This window comes from Galleria mellonella, unplaced genomic scaffold, assembly GCF_026898425.1.
Source record: "Galleria mellonella isolate WM207_F2 unplaced genomic scaffold, CSIRO_AGI_GalMel_v1 utg905, whole genome shotgun sequence".
NCBI classification, from domain to species: Eukaryota; Metazoa; Arthropoda; class Insecta; order Lepidoptera; family Pyralidae; genus Galleria; species Galleria mellonella.
The window spans coordinates 4,287,757-4,306,451 of record NW_026442174.1 but is presented as its reverse complement, the minus strand read 5'-3'; the positions used below and the strand labels follow the sequence as shown (position 1 = coordinate 4,306,451).

The window sequence follows — 18,695 nt, the reverse complement described above, 5'->3', positions numbered from 1 at the left end:
ACCTACTTAGATACAAATGTTCTGTCACCTTTTAAGATGTCTATGACAATAAGCTGATGTTTCGTATATATAATTCATTATATTTCTTGTTAGAATTTGAAATAAAATATAATATTATTCTACTAATATTATAAAAATAAAAAGAAATAAAAAGTTTAATAGCGTTGATTTGTATGTATAGATGTTTATTACTCAATCATGCTATTAAACGAAAGGTCTACGGAAGATATACTGAATTCATATCGGCAAAGTACGGGATATGTATACTCTGTAATACATATTATAATAATATGTAAAATGAAGTCGAAATCTTTAGGTTGACTTCTGTAAAAATTTGCATCTTTTGCATGTGTTTATCTGTCTATAGAAAGATAGTTCCCAAATATATAGACATTTTCATTTCGGAAAGTAACTTAATTTCGTGGTCATCTATCTAAAGAAACACTGAACGTTTCTTCTTCTTCTTTCTATCCATATTACAAAAAGATTTGGCTTAGTTTTACGACCGGCCGCATGCCTGACGTCAACCCTCTTTGGAAATGCATTTGTTGGTGGTTTCCACCACCTACGGTATAGAGGATAGGATTGAGGAAAAAAGGAAAGAAACGTTGGAAATGCGTAAAGGAAAAAGGTTAATAAGAGGAATAAGGGACTTATGTGGAAAATGAAAGGGGTCCCCCCTTTTCTTTCCACTGCAGTTGCGGAAAGGACTGGGACACTGCAGTGGCTCTGGAGGCCGGGGTCGCATATACCCTTATTCTAGAGCTGGACAGATTTCTAGAGAAGAACACCTCTAACATGGTTACTTAACCTCTTTAAAGACACATACTAACAATGCCAAGATAAGTAAGCGCTACATATCTGCTTTTCCTTTAATTTTAAGTGTCCCCAAATATTCTTACCTTCATACTGATTCTTCATTCTATCCATTATCATAATTTAACACATTCATCTCGACACTCATATCTCGGCTGTTTGCAATCTCTTTTCATCCTTCACCTTTTAGATCCAGTATTGCGAACCAAATAATACATTTCGGTGAAACCTTCTCTCCAATGTTAGAGGTATTCATGTTTATAACAATTTATAATATTTATTGTAATTCTCTCTCCGCTTATACAGATTGTGAAAGATTAAAGTGGTTTATAATATGAAGCTACTCAGACATGTACGAAAATAAATTAATTTCACTACGCCAAGCCAATTTTGACAATGTGATTAATTAATGAATATCGAACAGTAATGAAATTTTAATAAATAACAATACCGGGCGTAAGTGTTTTATGATAATTTTGGTATATATTATAAGTACACATAAATTTTGGATATACCCCTTTAGCGATTATATTGAAACTAGTTTCGTTCACATGATCGGGATATGTGATTTTACCTAATGGTTAGCTGGTAGAGAATACCACATGGCATTAAGCTCGCCACTTGTACAAAGTTTTATTGTTCAATAAAGAATAAATAAATAAATATGTTTACTGATCGGGATAAAAAGAATATCCTATGTCCTTTTCCATTCCATATAGTATCTGTATACTATATTCCATAATGATTAATTATGTCGTTAGGGCGCCATAAATGAAGCCATAATTTAAAACAAAATTAAGACATTTTAATAACAAACCTTCACCTCGCTATTCAAATTCAAGCTTCGTTCCTTCCTCTTAAAGAGTATGTTTTCTACAGAAATATTTCTTTTATAGATTAGGTTGAGATTTTTTACTAGTCGCAGTAATGGAATCATAGCCAAATATGCTGAGTTGTGGATATATAAGTAAAAAAACGTATAAATTAATGTCTTTATTTTAGCGATGCACAATATGGAATTGCTGGTAAAAAAGTTTACTTTTTTTAAATTGAACATAAAAATCTATTACTGTATGTTGTATAAAAAATATTATATAAAGTTAGACTGTACATTTATATATTCTCATTATCATACGTATTATATTTTTATGTTTATAGTATTTAAGACAGTCTCATGCCTCCAATAACACTGTTAATAATTATTCTTTTCTATCCTAAAGTTGCCTGGAATAGATCGCTCTTATCGATAAAGCCGTCCATTGTTTTCTCAGCGTAATATTTTTCTTGTAATTATTCATATTTATAATAAGTTTAATATTGTAATCTTATGGAGGAAGCAATAAAGACTATCTATCTATCGATCTATCTATATAACGTTGTAAATTTTTATAAATAAAATTAGTATGATAAAATTCACAATAAATCCACTGTAATGTGTGATAAGTCGCAAAAGGTCCGGGATCCCAACAGTCGACGTATCTCGTCACTTTATTAGACCGTTTACCCTTTGAGAATACTATTCCAACTATTCAGTATAATATTTAGAAATATTATTATAATACGACCACATTTTGTAAATATGGCAAAGTATAATTATAATAATGTTTTGTTACCTTTCGGAGAGATGTCTAATAATATTTATAATGTTAGTTCTAAAATTTTAAGTCTACTAAACATAATGAAACAGTGAACAGAACCTTTTACTTTTAGTCTAAATACAGAAAATATTCAAATTATTTAAAATGTCTTTTCATTCTTTTTAGGAATTTATAAATAGATATTTTATATTATAGTATTAAATAAAAAATGGTGTGGTCCCGACATACTCGTGGAATGGGTTTCCTTGTGGGCATCGTAAGTGGCGACTAAAGGAACTTAATGATTGAAGGATGGATAGCAGCGTCCCTCTTAAAATAGTGTCTAACTGTGGTTGCTATCCCGCCTTCTAAGCATGGCAACTATTGGCGAAATCCTTTTATGGGAAAACCTATGTTTAGCAGTGGACAGTTAACAGCTGATATGATGATGATGACGGAATAAAAAAAGTAAACTAACGTCACTACCAGTTCGTAACGTCGATCTGTCTGCCTCACGTCTCCGTATAAGTACATATGTACCTACTCACTTTTTTAAGTAAAAGGAAATATATTGGTTATTATATGAACTACATACATATACGGTAACATTGTTATCATCAAATAATTACCATAAATCCTTATAAAAATAATAATAATAATAAACAGTAAAGTCGAGCCTGAGATCATCTTGGTTTTCATAAGTAAAACACAACCCATGTTAATTGACGATAAAGTAGATTTTTATCGGTAGAAGTGTGTATATAATTTAGGCCAAATACAAACAAAAAAATTAAATCTTTCCTGTTTATAATATTCGTTTAGATTATGCCAGTTAAATAGGTATTCATTATATATGAAAAGCAAAATTAGCTGCTAACTAGCTGCTATACCTTATCCCTGAGAATTAAGCAGAAGTATATAGATAAGTACACTTTACTTATCTCTAGAAGATTACATAAGCTCATGTATCTTTTACGTTTAATGAGAAGAGTGATTTAAGTGCCTATTTTATCCTCAGATGAGAACACAATTACGTTCATACGCTTTGCTGTATAAATTTAAAAATAAGTAAGATGGCTGTATTTCGGTTCGAAAGGTGGGATACGGCAGTGAAATTACAGGGTACGAAGGCATAATATCTTATTTATCAGGAATGCATGAGAGGTTCCGTTGGAATTACAGTATATTCTGGATTTTCATGGGGCTTTTCATGTCTACGGGTAATGGTTTACCACTTTCTATCACACTTAATTTTACCATCTTTATTCGAGAACGCGCTCGCATGTGCCTGTGTGCGTACGTGCATGCATGCGTGCGTGCGATCGTGCGTGTGTGTATTTCGTCAGTATGTATGATGTTCCGTTATAAAAAAAGGTTAAGAATAATCTAAACGATATGAATGAATGAAGGTAGCTAAAATAAATTGGAATTAATTACCTTGCCAAAGTTCTTCTTTAATGAAACCGTTTTCATAAATTAACCGGGGCAAAATAAATAAAATTATTATAATCTTTTACTCTTATTTAAACTGCACAGCAACGAGATGAAAGGTCAAGTGAAAATATTTTCAAAGCAAAATTATACAGTAAAAGTTTAATACATAATTTATTGTAATCACATTTCGTCATTATTTCGTGGAAAACTTTACTTTGAGTTAAATTGTATTCACCCCAAGTGATTACCAGAGATTAGTCCGATGCCACGGTCAGCTGACTTTTAAGCTGGTAGACAAAGTTAGATAGATAATACTGTTCTATTCTTACTTGCACCCTGCTTATATATATATCTATAGAAAGTATCTACTGTAAGAGTATATACCAGAGATTTTAACGCTGGTAGCATTTTGGAATACAGTTCAATATTGCATGTACCGATAGGTAATCGATGAACAAAGTTACAAATTGGGACTCGTTCGTGCTGCTTGAATTTGTATTTAACTATCCAAGTCGGGCGATATGTTCTTAAGCTTAATGTGTTCGTTAATACAATTATTAATGTACTAGATTTGTATATATAGGAGAATCTAATAGTATATATAGTGTGCAAATATTAAATAAATAATGTAGAAGCGCATTGTAATCCGTAAATTCATTATACTGCTTCAAATTTGACTTAAAATTTCAACAAAATGGGAATTCTATCCGTTTAGACAAATTATAGAAATATTCTTATGTAAATAAAACAAATGTAAATATTTGTATAAACAATTAGACTATTGTTACTCAATCGTTATTAGGCAGCTAAAAGGATTTGAACGAAATATGATCCAGATCATATTCTAGATTAACAGATAGGATAGCTTTCACCTTAATTGTAGTGGGAATAGTAGCAGAATACAGTTAGACTTCATACTTTTTAATCAATATTGAAAATGGCTAGATGTATTCATCTTTATTGGTTACAAAGTACCTATCATTTCTATGCGAATGAAGTTGTTAGCAAAAGTTAGTATCTTGCAATACAAAGAAGCCATTGGTAAGAAATAGTTTATAAACCAACAAATTCCAAGATAGACTTGTTTTATCTCAATATGATCTCATTATTGTATGTCGCACTGCAATTTTCTTTTAAAGAATTTTAAAGACAACTTATACAATCTACGCTATTGTGTTGAATAAATAGATTATCAAGGTACTGCTATAAATATAATAAAAGTTTGTAAAGATATATAATATATATATATATATATATATATATATATATATATATATATATATATATATATATATATATATATATATATATATATATATATATATATATATATATATATATATATATATATATATATATATATATATATATATATATATATATATTTGATAGCTTAATATCCCCGTATATTTATCTTAATCTTTGTCATTATAATTTGCATAAAATAATACTAAGTATAGATACTTGCTTATTGTGAGTATTAAAATGTCTAGTACACGAATGTATGTATAAAAGCTCAAGATATCATAATTGAACAGTTCTAATGTATGTATTAATACCTATTATGATTCATCACAAGGCGTTGTTAAAATTTCATTAGCTTTTTAGCTCTTGGATTTGTAATATTACCAATACAGTCCTAGTCCGTTTGATCTAGAGGAACAGATGTTCGAGTGTGCCGACCCGATAACGCACGGTTTAGGGAAATTATCCCCTTGGGTCGGAATATTGTAATATCAGAAGTCGTCTATACGATTTTAAAGAGCAGGAAAATGTAGGAAAATGGGGCAATTTCTTTAAATGTTACCTATAACACTTTCTATTTTAAAATTTTGCAGCAACAGTTTTAATCGAACTGATCTTACTGATTTTCTATTTTTTTTAGATGCCTTCTTCCGCCAGAGGTTTTTTTAATAGGTGATAATTAAATCGTAACCGCACCTGCGCTATCGCTATACGATGATAGGTAAAGATGAAAGCAGGTCAGTTAGGAGTTTCAGTTTGGAGGTCGACCTTAAACCTTATTGCGTTTAATATTTCTGATCTCTCATTGGTAAGGTGACCTATTTAATTTTGATGACTAATTTATATAACAGATATTAGTCCACAAAAAACAAAAAAAACAATTTTAATCATAGCAAAACCAGTTAATTTAATTTAAAACCAAACTACTTTATGAATTTTGATAAAGTTTCGCTATAGGCCAATCTAGAAGTACAACCTTTCAAATTAAAATTCCAAATCGGTTTATGAGAGAATTAGGCAACAAACAAAAGGTACAACCGAATTGAGTAGTGCGCCTTTTTTGAAGTCTTAGCGTGTAGTGATAACGGCACATATAATTACTCGGAATCCGATTTTTGATAGATATTGGATACTCTTATACCATAATATTCGTGAACTTGAACGTAACAAGGAAATAAGTACAATATAAAATATTTGGCTGTCCGTATTTCTTTTTTTGATGGGTGAAAATGGTATGGTAACCCCGCCTGCGCTAATGGGATACGCCAGCGGAGCACCAGTGAAGGGTGATAGATGATAATGAAATCAGGCCAGCTAGCCCATCATGATCATCAGGAATTAACCATGATAGTTTCTAGGGAGAACGGCTGACTTTCTATATTAAATCGATCATGTGATTACGTAGTTTGTATGAACGTATTTCATAAGGAAAGTTTTTTAGTTTAATAAATACTACTAGTTTGGATTATAATATCAATTATTTATGATGATGATGATGGACATAGGCCGCCCCTATAAGAGGAGTTTTGTCAATAGTTGCCACGCTTGGTAGGTGTTGCCAACCCGCTTTAGTTATGTTTTAAGAGGGACGTTGCTGTCAATTCCTCAATCATTAAGTTTCCTTAGTCGCTTCTTACGATATCCGCGGGAGAGGAAGGGGAGGCCCATTCTATGCCGAGACTACATGGCATATTAATATATTACTAATATTAATTGATCTGTATAATAAAGAACGGAAATGTTTAGGGAGTTGTAGTCTAAGATAAAGCCTATTATATACCTACTTAGTAGTAATTGTCTTATTATCTTGAAGATTATTGAATTACTTAGAATGAATGAAAAGGTATTTTATTTAATTTATACTTGAAAAGAGAATTTATTTATTACTTTTCAATGTAAAACGTTGTCTATACTAATGAGCCAGTAATTTAAAACATTAAAATAGAATCACTAAAGGAATATAATTTAAAATGAAATTTATTAAACATTTAAAATTAATTTAACTTTATACAGTAGTTATCAATCATCATCATAATTTTTGTCTGTATCTATCCACCGCTGGATATAGTCTTTCCGCAATGCCTTCCAACAAGTGTGATCTTCCGCTTTACGTACTGGTCACATTGGCCCTTTTTATTGGAGAGTTTATACCATAATAATAAATCAAAATATAAAAATAGTTGTATTCTTTAAAAGTAAATTTTTATACGTCACGTAAATTTTTATACCCAATTAAATTAGTTTAAAATTTACCATTTTTTATGCCACTGAGGTGACAAATAAGCACTAATAGTAAGCGGTTACTGTAGCTAAAAACTTACTATTAGCATAGTAAGTTAATACTAATAATTTAAATAATTTTTAAAAATAATGAAATTAAACAATTTATGTTTCATATAAATCAATAGATAAAAAAGCCAATCACAAATAATGAATATACCTATATATTAATAGTGAGTGAGTGGTATTTTTAGAACGCCCGAGTCAGCTAGCTGTATCAATAGAATATGAAAAAAGGCATTTAAAAAATGTAAGTGTTTATTACCTTTATATTTTTTTATTGTAACCTCATATGTTAAAATATGAGGGGATTACGTTTGTCAGTTTACGATGGGGCGTCAGATGAAATAAATTACGATCCTTATTATATTACATAGGTGATGAAGCGTGTTTCGTTATAGGCCGGGAAAAGTTCGGGTTTTCAACAAAGATGGGTATTTATTTATATAGCTATTCTATGGGAAAATGGGAATCCCTTTCGTAAGCAGTTTCGTTCGATTAAGCCAATAGTCAATTGAGAAAGTGACTCCGTTTACGTTTTGACCTAAATTCCTGTATTGATGGAAAGTCAATTAATTAACTAGTCATAATAGTAATAAATATAGATGGATAATTTAAAATGTGGTAGAAACCCTGATATTTTTTTTATGCAGATTTTCTTTAATAATCGTTATGTTTATGGAATTTATATTTTACACAGAGTAGGCGAATATTCTTAATCGAGTGTTTTATTTTATACAACTTAAAATGGCAAACAAGTTGACGGCCCACCTGATGGAAAGTCTCCCTCTGGTAAAGTAATATAGAATATTATAAGGTGATAGCTCTGAAAATTTAATGCGAAAGAAAATTCTCTTTCAATTAATTACATAGTTTATAATAAATCTACGGAGATATCTCCTTACAAAATCATTAATAATAATAATAATAATAATAATTTATTTATTTGCTAGAAATGTGGTTATAATAATGGTCTTAAATATAATAGATCTACACATTTCGCCTTATCTAAAGGCATGCAAATTTAGTATTATAATTTAGTGGCTTACGTATATTAATAGCCTACAAGGATCAATCCATAAATATTGGCAGCCGCACACATACTAATGGTAGCAGACTAAATAAATACAAATACAAACTAAACAAAAACAAATACATAACAAGTCAATAATATAACAAATGTCACACAATACAAATGAATTACACATTTACATACATTTAGTCTTGTCTATTATATTATGAAATAACAAATTTTAAAATTAGAACTATCGATTTTTTTCATCTCCACATATGTATCGTAGATTTTTTTTATTGTTATGTAGTCTTTTACAACGTTTCTCACATTTATTTTGTTTCGTCAGCTTTTAAAGTTGCTTTCATAAATTATTTAATTGTATGCAACCGATTGCGACAATTTACAATTTATTTTATAGCATAAAATCTAAATTGATAAAAAATAAGAGAGAGTTTGTATTCTGAATTAATTTAATATCGGATATTATTAGGCGTCAATACTAAAAATTTCATGTGACTGAAGACACTCTGTGAATTGCATATTTTGCAATGAATTTATAGAAAAATCTTCATACAGAAGCAATAAACTCGATACTGACAAAGTACCCAATTGCATGCAACCAATCGCATCAAATCACAATAGGCTACGTAGCCGTTTGACGTGATAACTCGTAACAGGCAATTAACGATTAGAAACCGAGCGCAATGAAAAAAATATATACGTGAACAATTATTTATCGTTTAGTACCTATTTTATTGTCATCTTTGTATATTTTATTGTAAGTTTCCACATTATTTATGTTTTATATTATGCATGAAGAATTCATTGATCAACATTTTTATGTTTCATAAAAATCCATATCTAGTTAGTTTTTCGTTTTTGATTACATTAAAAGATATGAGTTCTTAGTTATTTATTTGTTTATTATTAAATATTTTTTTAACACTCATATACATGTCTTGCTTCATCAACTTTCGTAACTAGTCTAATGAGTGCATACAAATTCCGGAGACTCTTGACTTTTCTCTTAGAAAGAATATGTTTTGTTTTATATATATTAGTATATAGTAGTTAAATGATATTAAAAATATTTATATTGTATATGTAATTTCACAACAACACTTCGTACATTTAATTTAAATAATTTTATTGCTTAAAATTATCCTTACCGATATTATAGGAGAGAGTTTGCTCGTTAGTTTGTTTGTTACGTCGCAGTGCTTTAATGGTTGAATCAGACGTCATGAAATTGGCTGGAATAGGATATTGCCTATTTTTTGCCCGGACTAACAACGTATTCTCGGTCTAGTGTACGAAGTAGCTGGTAAAAGCTAATACCATACAAATAAATAATAAGAAAAGAAAGCTAGTAATACATATCTAGTGAGATGACACAGTGTCAGAAACTGCTTCAGCACTCGATGCTTATATCGATGTAGTTTATTTTTATTTTTATCTAGGCCATACTCTATTCCAGAGTGCTCTGGCATTTTGTTTAATCCGAATACTTAAGTCAGATTTCAAGACGGTTTTATTTTTTTGTAATTTGTCGTGCTTTAAATATGTGACAGGAAGGAACATCTCTTATTTGTTTTTATGATATCATTTATATATTATGATACGAAGGTTGTTTCAGTTGACTGTTGTGTAAAAACATAATTTTTAAGATCTACTGAGAATACTATACAGATAGTCTAATAAAAGTGGTAAGTCATTTATATACGTAAAGAACACTATATGACAAAATACATTGTCCAATAGAGTTCTATGCTTCAACAGTATGAGTAATAACATTTATGCATACTATTTTAAATATTTATAAACATGTAAAACGTTTCCATTTCTATTTCCAAGTTTTAAATTATTTTGTTTATTTACTATTTTATGTGTTGGTTTTAAACTTATTATTTTAATACTTTATATTTTATTATTGTGGAAGTGACGTAATTATTATTGTTATAATGTATTGTTACTTTTAAACATTATTATTACATAGAATACAGGCTATTTTCTCGGATTTATAATTGAATAAAATGAGATAATTTGTAATGAGAATGATATATTTATATGAAATTTGACTTGTGATTTTGTATATCATGAATAAAAGATCTGATTTACCAAGATTGTATTATCACAATCGTATATAGCCTATTAAAACGCTACCCTTTGCTACAGGTTTCTTCTTATAAGAAAACGATATTGGCTTTCATTCCATTGCTCAGCCACTTTCGCATGGGATTTTATTTTAACCTTCTTTTTCTTTTGCACTGCTGTATCGTAGTTTATTTCCTAATCTCCTTTTATAACGTCCTGGTATATCGGACGGTGAGACAGTAAAACAGATCTAATTATTTGATTTCCCGGTATATTCTAATATAATTATGTTTATGGAATATTAAAGCTCATAACAACGTTAAAAACATTACCCGAGAACATTGTTCATATCCTAAGTGTATCTTGATGTAAACTGGATAATATTTAGAACAACATTGTTTACATAGTCTAAGCAACGCACAAAATTAACGTTATATAACTTTGTCATCTCTTTGACAGCAAACTGGAAAGTAAATAAATAGGTCCCCGAGCTTGTTTGGAATTTTGTTCGGAATATTCAATGGACAATTTTAATTATAAAACTAGTATTGTATCGTGATTTTGTCCGCTTAAATTAGATATTAAAGTATTCTGTGTTATTTTGGGATATGGTCTATCTAGATAATAAATTTCATTTTTATGCCATCTGATGTTTAAGCGTGTAAGCAACAAATATTCACACACTTTTACCGACTAAATTAGTAACCAGATTTATTAATGATTTTTACTAGTGTCGCAAAGTTGAACGGATGTTTGAAGTAACAGGATAAGCTATGGTTAAACTCATGTCTATTATTTGTTTTAAGTTCCTCTCATTTACGAAACTATTAACTTAGAAATAGAAGGCAATATACTCGCTTTATGGTAGACATTAATGTATAACAGTAGTACGATAATGGCATGATAATGTGTATCTCTTAATATAAATTTTTCAAGTTCGTAAATATTTAATATTGTAAGGGTTATTATTTTTAAATTTGTTCCTTGAGTATTGTTTTCGTTTATGGAACAAGTTGTTCATGTGCAGCGATTCCGGCCGGCCGCCAGCGTTTAATTAAAGGAGTTAAATTCACATTTTGTAATAATACATTTTATATTTTATTCGTTAGTCTCTCCACCAGGGCTTTCTTTAATTTCTAAGTTAACTAACTTTAATTTCTTCTTTAATATATAGTGGCTTTCATTAGGTTATTCAGTGATGAAAGACTAGTGATTTGAATATAAATATTAATGTTGTATTCGTTTAGAATGAAGTGTTATTAATTTTAAGAAGTTTAATATATTTTACTTATCCACTTGTTTATTTTAATATAAAATGATTAATATAGCTGAAAGAAAGATAACAATATATTAATAAACTTTTAAGTATACAATTAAAAGAGGCGTATAAAGTAAAAGGTGTCAAAGCGCTCATTTTATAGAGTTAATTTTCAGAGCAAGATTTAATATTTTTCAACGTGAAATAAAATATCCGGTCGAGTATAATGATAAAAATGTAGATTAGATGACAGAAAGTACCGGCGGATTGACTTTTATGACCTAGGATTCTCAAAATAGGAGATAAAAGTTCTCGTTCTCCATAAAAACTCTTTAACTCAGGCTTTCCGCATTTTATCACGCGACGTGTCAGAATAATCATTAAAGTCTATAAAATATATATATAATAATATGGTTGATTATAATAAGTATGATCTTAAAAAAATAGTATAGCGTTGTTTCTTTTTTTTTTACGCAACTTAATACTTTTAATTTTCTATTTATTTGCTTATTTCATTACATTGTATCGTTATTATATTGTTATTTATACCTACGCCTATTTGGTATATAACGTGATAATTATACGGTTTTAAATCCATCTTTTATACTGTCTGTGTATATTATATTCAATACATAAATATCAAATGAAAATATAAAAGATTTTAAAAAAACAAACCAATCAAAAGTTTTCAGAAGTGGCATACTTAACAAAATCCTTTCCCCCATGGGAGCGCGTTGCAGCCATGCCTGACAAAAACCATGGCGTGGTGTTGTGACGGAGCGCACAGGTGGTGATATGGGGCGTGGGGCGCGGCGCAGCCGTATCGAGCGAGAACTCGAGCCCGGCGCGCGCAGTGTGCCCGCGAGGGGGCCCGGCAGATGCGATCTCAGCCGGCCCCACAGATGGCCGTGCGGCGGCCGCACCGCCCGCCAACCGACCCATATCCCTTCCTGTATATACGGTGTCCGTGGTAAACAAAACTACATGTGACAGTGATGTGTTCAGTGTCGGATTTTATGTAGTGCCATCAATTAATAATGGAAGCCTCCGGCTACTGTCTGCTATATTTATAGAGCACACTTATATTTCGTTCTAGCGCTCGAAACGACACCTGAGTTTTTGGTGTTAAAAGGATATATAATATGCGATCGGCTAACTTAGTTTGTTATAGCTCGAGGTTTAATTTTACAGTACGATGCCGTTAATCCAATTAATGCGCGGCGCGTATTTTTCAACAAAACAAAACTTTTACATTTGTGTTGTACAACTGTCAAAGTAATTAATATTCGTTTAAAACGTCATCGCCACTTGCTACTTATATTTATTTTGAGACTAGTAATATTTAGTTCTAAAGTGTTAGTTATAAAGAGCGTCAGTCATTATCTAATTACGTTATAGTTCATTCAAGTTACACGATCGTAGACGCTCGTAGCAAATGCTACGGTCTACGAGCCTGATAATTATTCTATTAATTAATAATAGCAAAGTTAAAGTAGTAAACTAGACTTTCATTTATTGTTATTAAATGGACAGACAAGTCACTTAACTACTGTTATCAAAAGAATCTCACGACTAAAGAGAAATAAAGAGAATCTTTATGGGTAGTGAGAGGTATTTTTCAACTGTTACCCTTGTAATGAACGTAGCACTAAAAACTTACATTTTGCCTAGCATAATAGTATCTACTGTGGCCGAGAGCAAATCTACTACTGACATTCGAGTTAATACCATTTATTAATAGTGATTTAATTAGTAGAAAAATAGTTTAAATTTTACACTGAAATAAAGTTTAGTACAATACAATCTGTAGTATTAATAAATGTATAAGGAAGGTATTATCACGTAATTTACAAATTATCGCGAGGTACGCATATACCTTTCTACATTGGAGGGATGTTAAGAGTTAGTTACATACGTAAGCAATATACAAATGTACAATATGTGACATTATACATTATTATTCACTCACACAAACAAAAGGAGCACAGGAAGTGAGGATCCGTACACATTCGACATCCACTAGTCCCAAGAGTGGGTCGTGAAAATTTGATATACACGTGTTCATAAATATATGTATAATAGAGCTACGTATGTATCGTTGTAATATGATGTGATATATACACTCGTATATGTTATTATGTATATCTATATAATCCTGATTACAAATGTATATTGAATTTATAGTTCCGTTAATGTTGACATAGTGTTACTAATTAATAGGGTCTCAAGAGAGCAGTATTTGAGTTGGGCTCAAATGTGAACCGATTTTGTATATTCAATTCATTATAGAATTAAATGTAATTTATATAAAGTTGATATAAATATTTATTGGATACAATTATGGAATATAATACATTTTCTCTTACTGCTAAGTTTTTAGTAATAATTAAGTTAAGGATACATAATAATGTATCTCTAATTTGGACAACGAATTCGTTGTTAAAACTTCAGAAATAAGCTTTAAAATTTGTCTATAATTTTTGTTTTATATCCGTAAATTAATATTGAATGTTTTTTTATAATGGATAGAGTTTATTACTGTGTTGGTTCATATAATTTTCATCGGTAGCACAGTACCTATTTTATTGCAGGAAAAGTTTTAAATTACTAACTTTTAAATTGAATTTATTAAAAACTGAAATTTTGCTTTTACTTTTTAACTTTATATTATGTGGTCATCATTATGTGGGCATAGGGCTGTTTAATTTTATTTCAATCAACGTTGTTACATATTGAACGAATTAAACGACAACGTTAACCGAAAAAGTTTGCTATAAAAATCAGGACTCTATCGCGATTTTCTAAATACCGTCTTTAAATTGCTAACATATTTATATTAAGATAAATATATGGATTTATTATTTCGGAGTAAATACAATTGTATAAAGTTCATGTGCGGTCATATATAGAATATTATTCTCACCTTTGAGCTGGATCTATCGGACTGCATTCAACGTCGAGTGGTTCGAATTATTGATGACCAACGCCTTACTATTCGACTCGACCTACTGTAAATGCGTAGAGACGTTGCATCTCTATGCATCTTTTATCAAATGTATCATGGAGAGTATACTGAGGAAATGTTCGATTGATTTCTACTGCTAAATTTAATCGCTGTGCAACCGGCCACAAACTAAAGTTACACCCGCCACAATTAACAAAATGAGTGGCAGTCTATCTCCACGTATTTTAAAGTCACTTTTTTCTACGTACAATCACGTTTTAGAATCAATTTCCATCAGCAACATCTCCGAACCGATACGATACCATAACCTTCAAGTAAAGAGTATATTCTTTTTTTAAAAAATCGGCAGTATACCTGTAATTCCTCTGGTATTACAGATGCTCATGGGCGGAGGTATTCACTTATCATCAGATGAGCTGCGTGCTCGTTTGTCCGCTGTATTGTAAAAAAATACAGTTGATTTATCCTTTCATTACAAATTTCATGTTAAAACTGTATATATAAAACAGACAAGTGACATGACTCTACATATATATAGTAGTATATACAGTGCGTGGGTAAAGGTCAAGTTATATATTATGCATATTATAATTCACACTCTGCCTGTAAATTCAGCATAGTCATTTAGCATTCAAATTGTAAAATCGTTACCTACAAAACGCATTAGTCTTCGTACCAACAAAACGAAATGACTGGCTTAATATGTAAACAATATCTACTAAACATAATGATATTTGAATAAATTTTCTATTATAATATATATATATATATATATATATATATATATATATATATATATATATATATATATATATATATATATATATATATATATTCTTATCGTCGTATAATATACATATGTTTTATATACATAATATTATAAAAATTTATAGATATTTACACACACATAGAGATATCTCTGTGGTGGTAAGTTTCCATCAAAAATTCTTCGTCTTGGTCAAAATTTTTGACCAACTTGGTAATGTTAGATTCCAATTTGCTCAGTGAAATCCAGGCAAATCTACTGTTATGGTTATGTTCGTCTGCGTTACAATCATAATCGTATTTTTTTATGTATACATAATTTATGATTCTTATAATGTGAATATAAATTGGATTCCTTTTTCCGCACTTAGCTCACTCCTGCTCTATAATTCTTTTTATGAAGCATTTTTATGAATAATAAGGATTGGTTCCTATAACTTTACTTGCTTTTGTTCGTTACTTATCTCATTCTTATTATAGGAACCCTTTCGCAAGGATTTTTAATATGTGTATATTTTTACTATACAAAAAAATAATGTTTCTAAACAAACCAGTTTTGTTAGAGTTGACCAGCCAGTTTATACTTATATTAAACTTATTTTTATATATTAAAAAGATATTGCCCACGACTATAATCCAAGATGGTGGAGGCATTGTCGACTAACGCCATTATACTTAACAATATACTTTATGAATTCTCATTTCACCATACATATTTTCCAGAGTTTAGCTTTTTACATCTTCAAATAAACTACTAGACAAATGGCTACATATTTTTATAATATTTTTTGTATAAAGCGGAACGGGAAACTCGTATAATTTGTTCAGTTGGCGTAGTGGTGACACGGGTTACGAAATATGTAAAGTAAATCCGAAGATAAATGTATCTTCCATATAATAAGTGTAGGAGGAATAACAATAGATTGTATTGATAATATAATAAATATGCTTATATAACTATGGTAACGTGCTTGTGTTCGGATGAAGAGATTATAACCGAGTGCTAAAGTTATATTGTATACAGCTGAATCACAATATTTGATATAACACTTGAGATAGAATATCGACTAGACGATGTGAAATGTAACTTGAACATCAATACTGCTCAAGCTCTGGAATCCATTCAGATAAATGTTTAGATATATTCCTCATGCCTGCTGAGTAAGCAATATGTCTATATCTGTCTGTTTTAACATCAATAACTTGATTCTCATAATGTAGATAGCATTAGTGTAATATCGAATTAATCGTTGAATCTAATTGCATTTTTATTAAACAATACCGATTTTAATAATTATTTGATCGATATTGCTATTAAAGATATAAGTATATAAAATTTTATATTTTTAGATTAATATATAGTTACATATATTGTATGTAAAAACTTTGGTCGAACAAAACTTTAATCAAATTATTTTATAGTTTATTACAGTATTAGATTTGAGTGGCTCAATGTCCATCATATGGCAAGTAGAAAGAATCAAGTGCCAACTCTATCCTTACATGTATGTAAAGAAAGGGATCTATCTCATGCTTTATTCACTTTTATAACTCTAAATATACTTATAAGTAGTTTCGAATATTAAAAATACTTTTAACTTAAAATTTTAAAAATTATCGACACAAACTATTATGTTGTGGAAATCTATTATGTTAAATCAATTATCAAAGATAAAGAAACTGAAGACAGTAAACTAAGGTTCTTAAATTTAATAGCTTTTACTAAGTATTCTCAGCAAATATCTAGAAAAAAATTAAGGTAAAATATTTACTTTCAGTTCTTAAAATCCTAAAAGGGAACCTTTACCCCTTGCTTTTATATTTCAGAAAGAGTAATTTCATTAAGGTTAGAATTCTAGATTAATATTTCTTTTAATGGTAATAACTATTTTATATAACCTTTATAAAATACAGTAACTAAGTCAAATATTTGAAGTATTAATTAAATGCTAGTTAGTTAAATGCACCAATTGAAAATAAGCGACAAAGGGAACTTAATGATAGATGGATGTGTAACATCGTCCCTCTTAAAATATCTCTAAAAGTCTAACTGCGGTTGCCAACCTACCTGCCAACTACTAGCAAAACTCTCCTTATGGGGAAGGTTTATGTTCAGCAGTGGAGACTTAGCGGGCAAAATGATGATGATTATATCAACTGAAAACGGTTAGATTGATTTGGCTATTTTTTTTTTTATTCAAACGTAAAAGGAAGAGCTTTGGCCGATAGTGGAGAAAAATAGTTCGAAACAAAGAGAAAAAAGAATTGAAATTTGTACGGGATAACAGCTGTCAGGACAGTTGGTCGTTTATCAAATATTTAGTTGGTGGTTTTTCTTTTTATATTTTTGTTTGAAATATGATTTTAATTTTGTAATAATATTTTTATATAACGTTTATATTATTTATTTAAACTATCGATTTGAGGTAAAATTAATATTAGTTTGTTATATATATCTTAATTTCTCAACATTCCATTAATATATTAATCGTATTTCTATACTATTTTAGTATTAGAAATAGATGAAGCACTGATTAATTAAATTTGCTAAGCACTTTGGTTACATAGTAATTTAGACCAAGATTAATTAACATGAAACTATGTTACTCTTCCTATATTAGAATATATAGAATTTCTGAAGAATAGTATCGGATGAAGAGGTAGTGTATTAAACCACTATACTATTAAGGTTGTCAAGGAAATGAATTATTATCGACCCCCGTCCCTTATATGTATAGGGGTGGTAAATTATTACAATGATGTATTCCTACTTAATATTCGACTTGTAGAGACCGTCATAAGGTCTTTTAAGTCCATTATTATTATATTATCAGTCGTTATTTATCCACTGCTAAACGTAGACTTGAGGGAGGTTTGCCAATAGTTGCCAAGCTTGGCGGATGAGGAGTTACGAGGGACGCTGTTGCCCATTCCTCGACCATTTATTTCCTTTAGTTACCTTTTACAACATCTACAGAAAAGGAAGGGGTGGCCAACTCTATGCCGGGACCACACGGCAAAAAAGTACTTAATATTTGACTCAAAGAGGGAGACTTTGTACAAAAGTCGACTGATCTGTCCCATTCGTGTTTCTACCGTGAAGCAGTTGTGTTTGCATGGCTGTGTTTCGGTTTTAAGTCGGTAATTTACAGGGTATAAAGGAATAATACCTGAGTCCTCAGGAATAGCAACGCATGGGGGATATTATGGGAAAAACAGTATACTCTGTTATGTCCATGGCACTGC

The 18,695-nt window shown here is 30.0% G+C and overlaps 1 protein-coding gene across 4 annotated transcripts in view; it reads left to right on the top strand.

Moving 5' to 3' along the window:
* The window catches only part of LOC113510787 (protein unc-13 homolog B), a 296,246-nt gene that overhangs the window by 188,021 nt on the left and 89,530 nt on the right, over positions 1 to 18,695 (top strand). The window contains exon 1 of one of the 4 annotated variants that reach the window (XM_052902511.1): positions 12,604 to 12,689. The exons of 2 other annotated variants lie outside the window; for them this stretch is intronic. The gene's annotated coding sequence lies outside the window, so the exon portion shown is untranslated. Of the gene's footprint in view, positions 1 to 12,603; positions 12,690 to 18,695 lie in introns of those variants that run through there. One more of the 4 variants, XM_052902512.1, reaches the window with a different exon arrangement.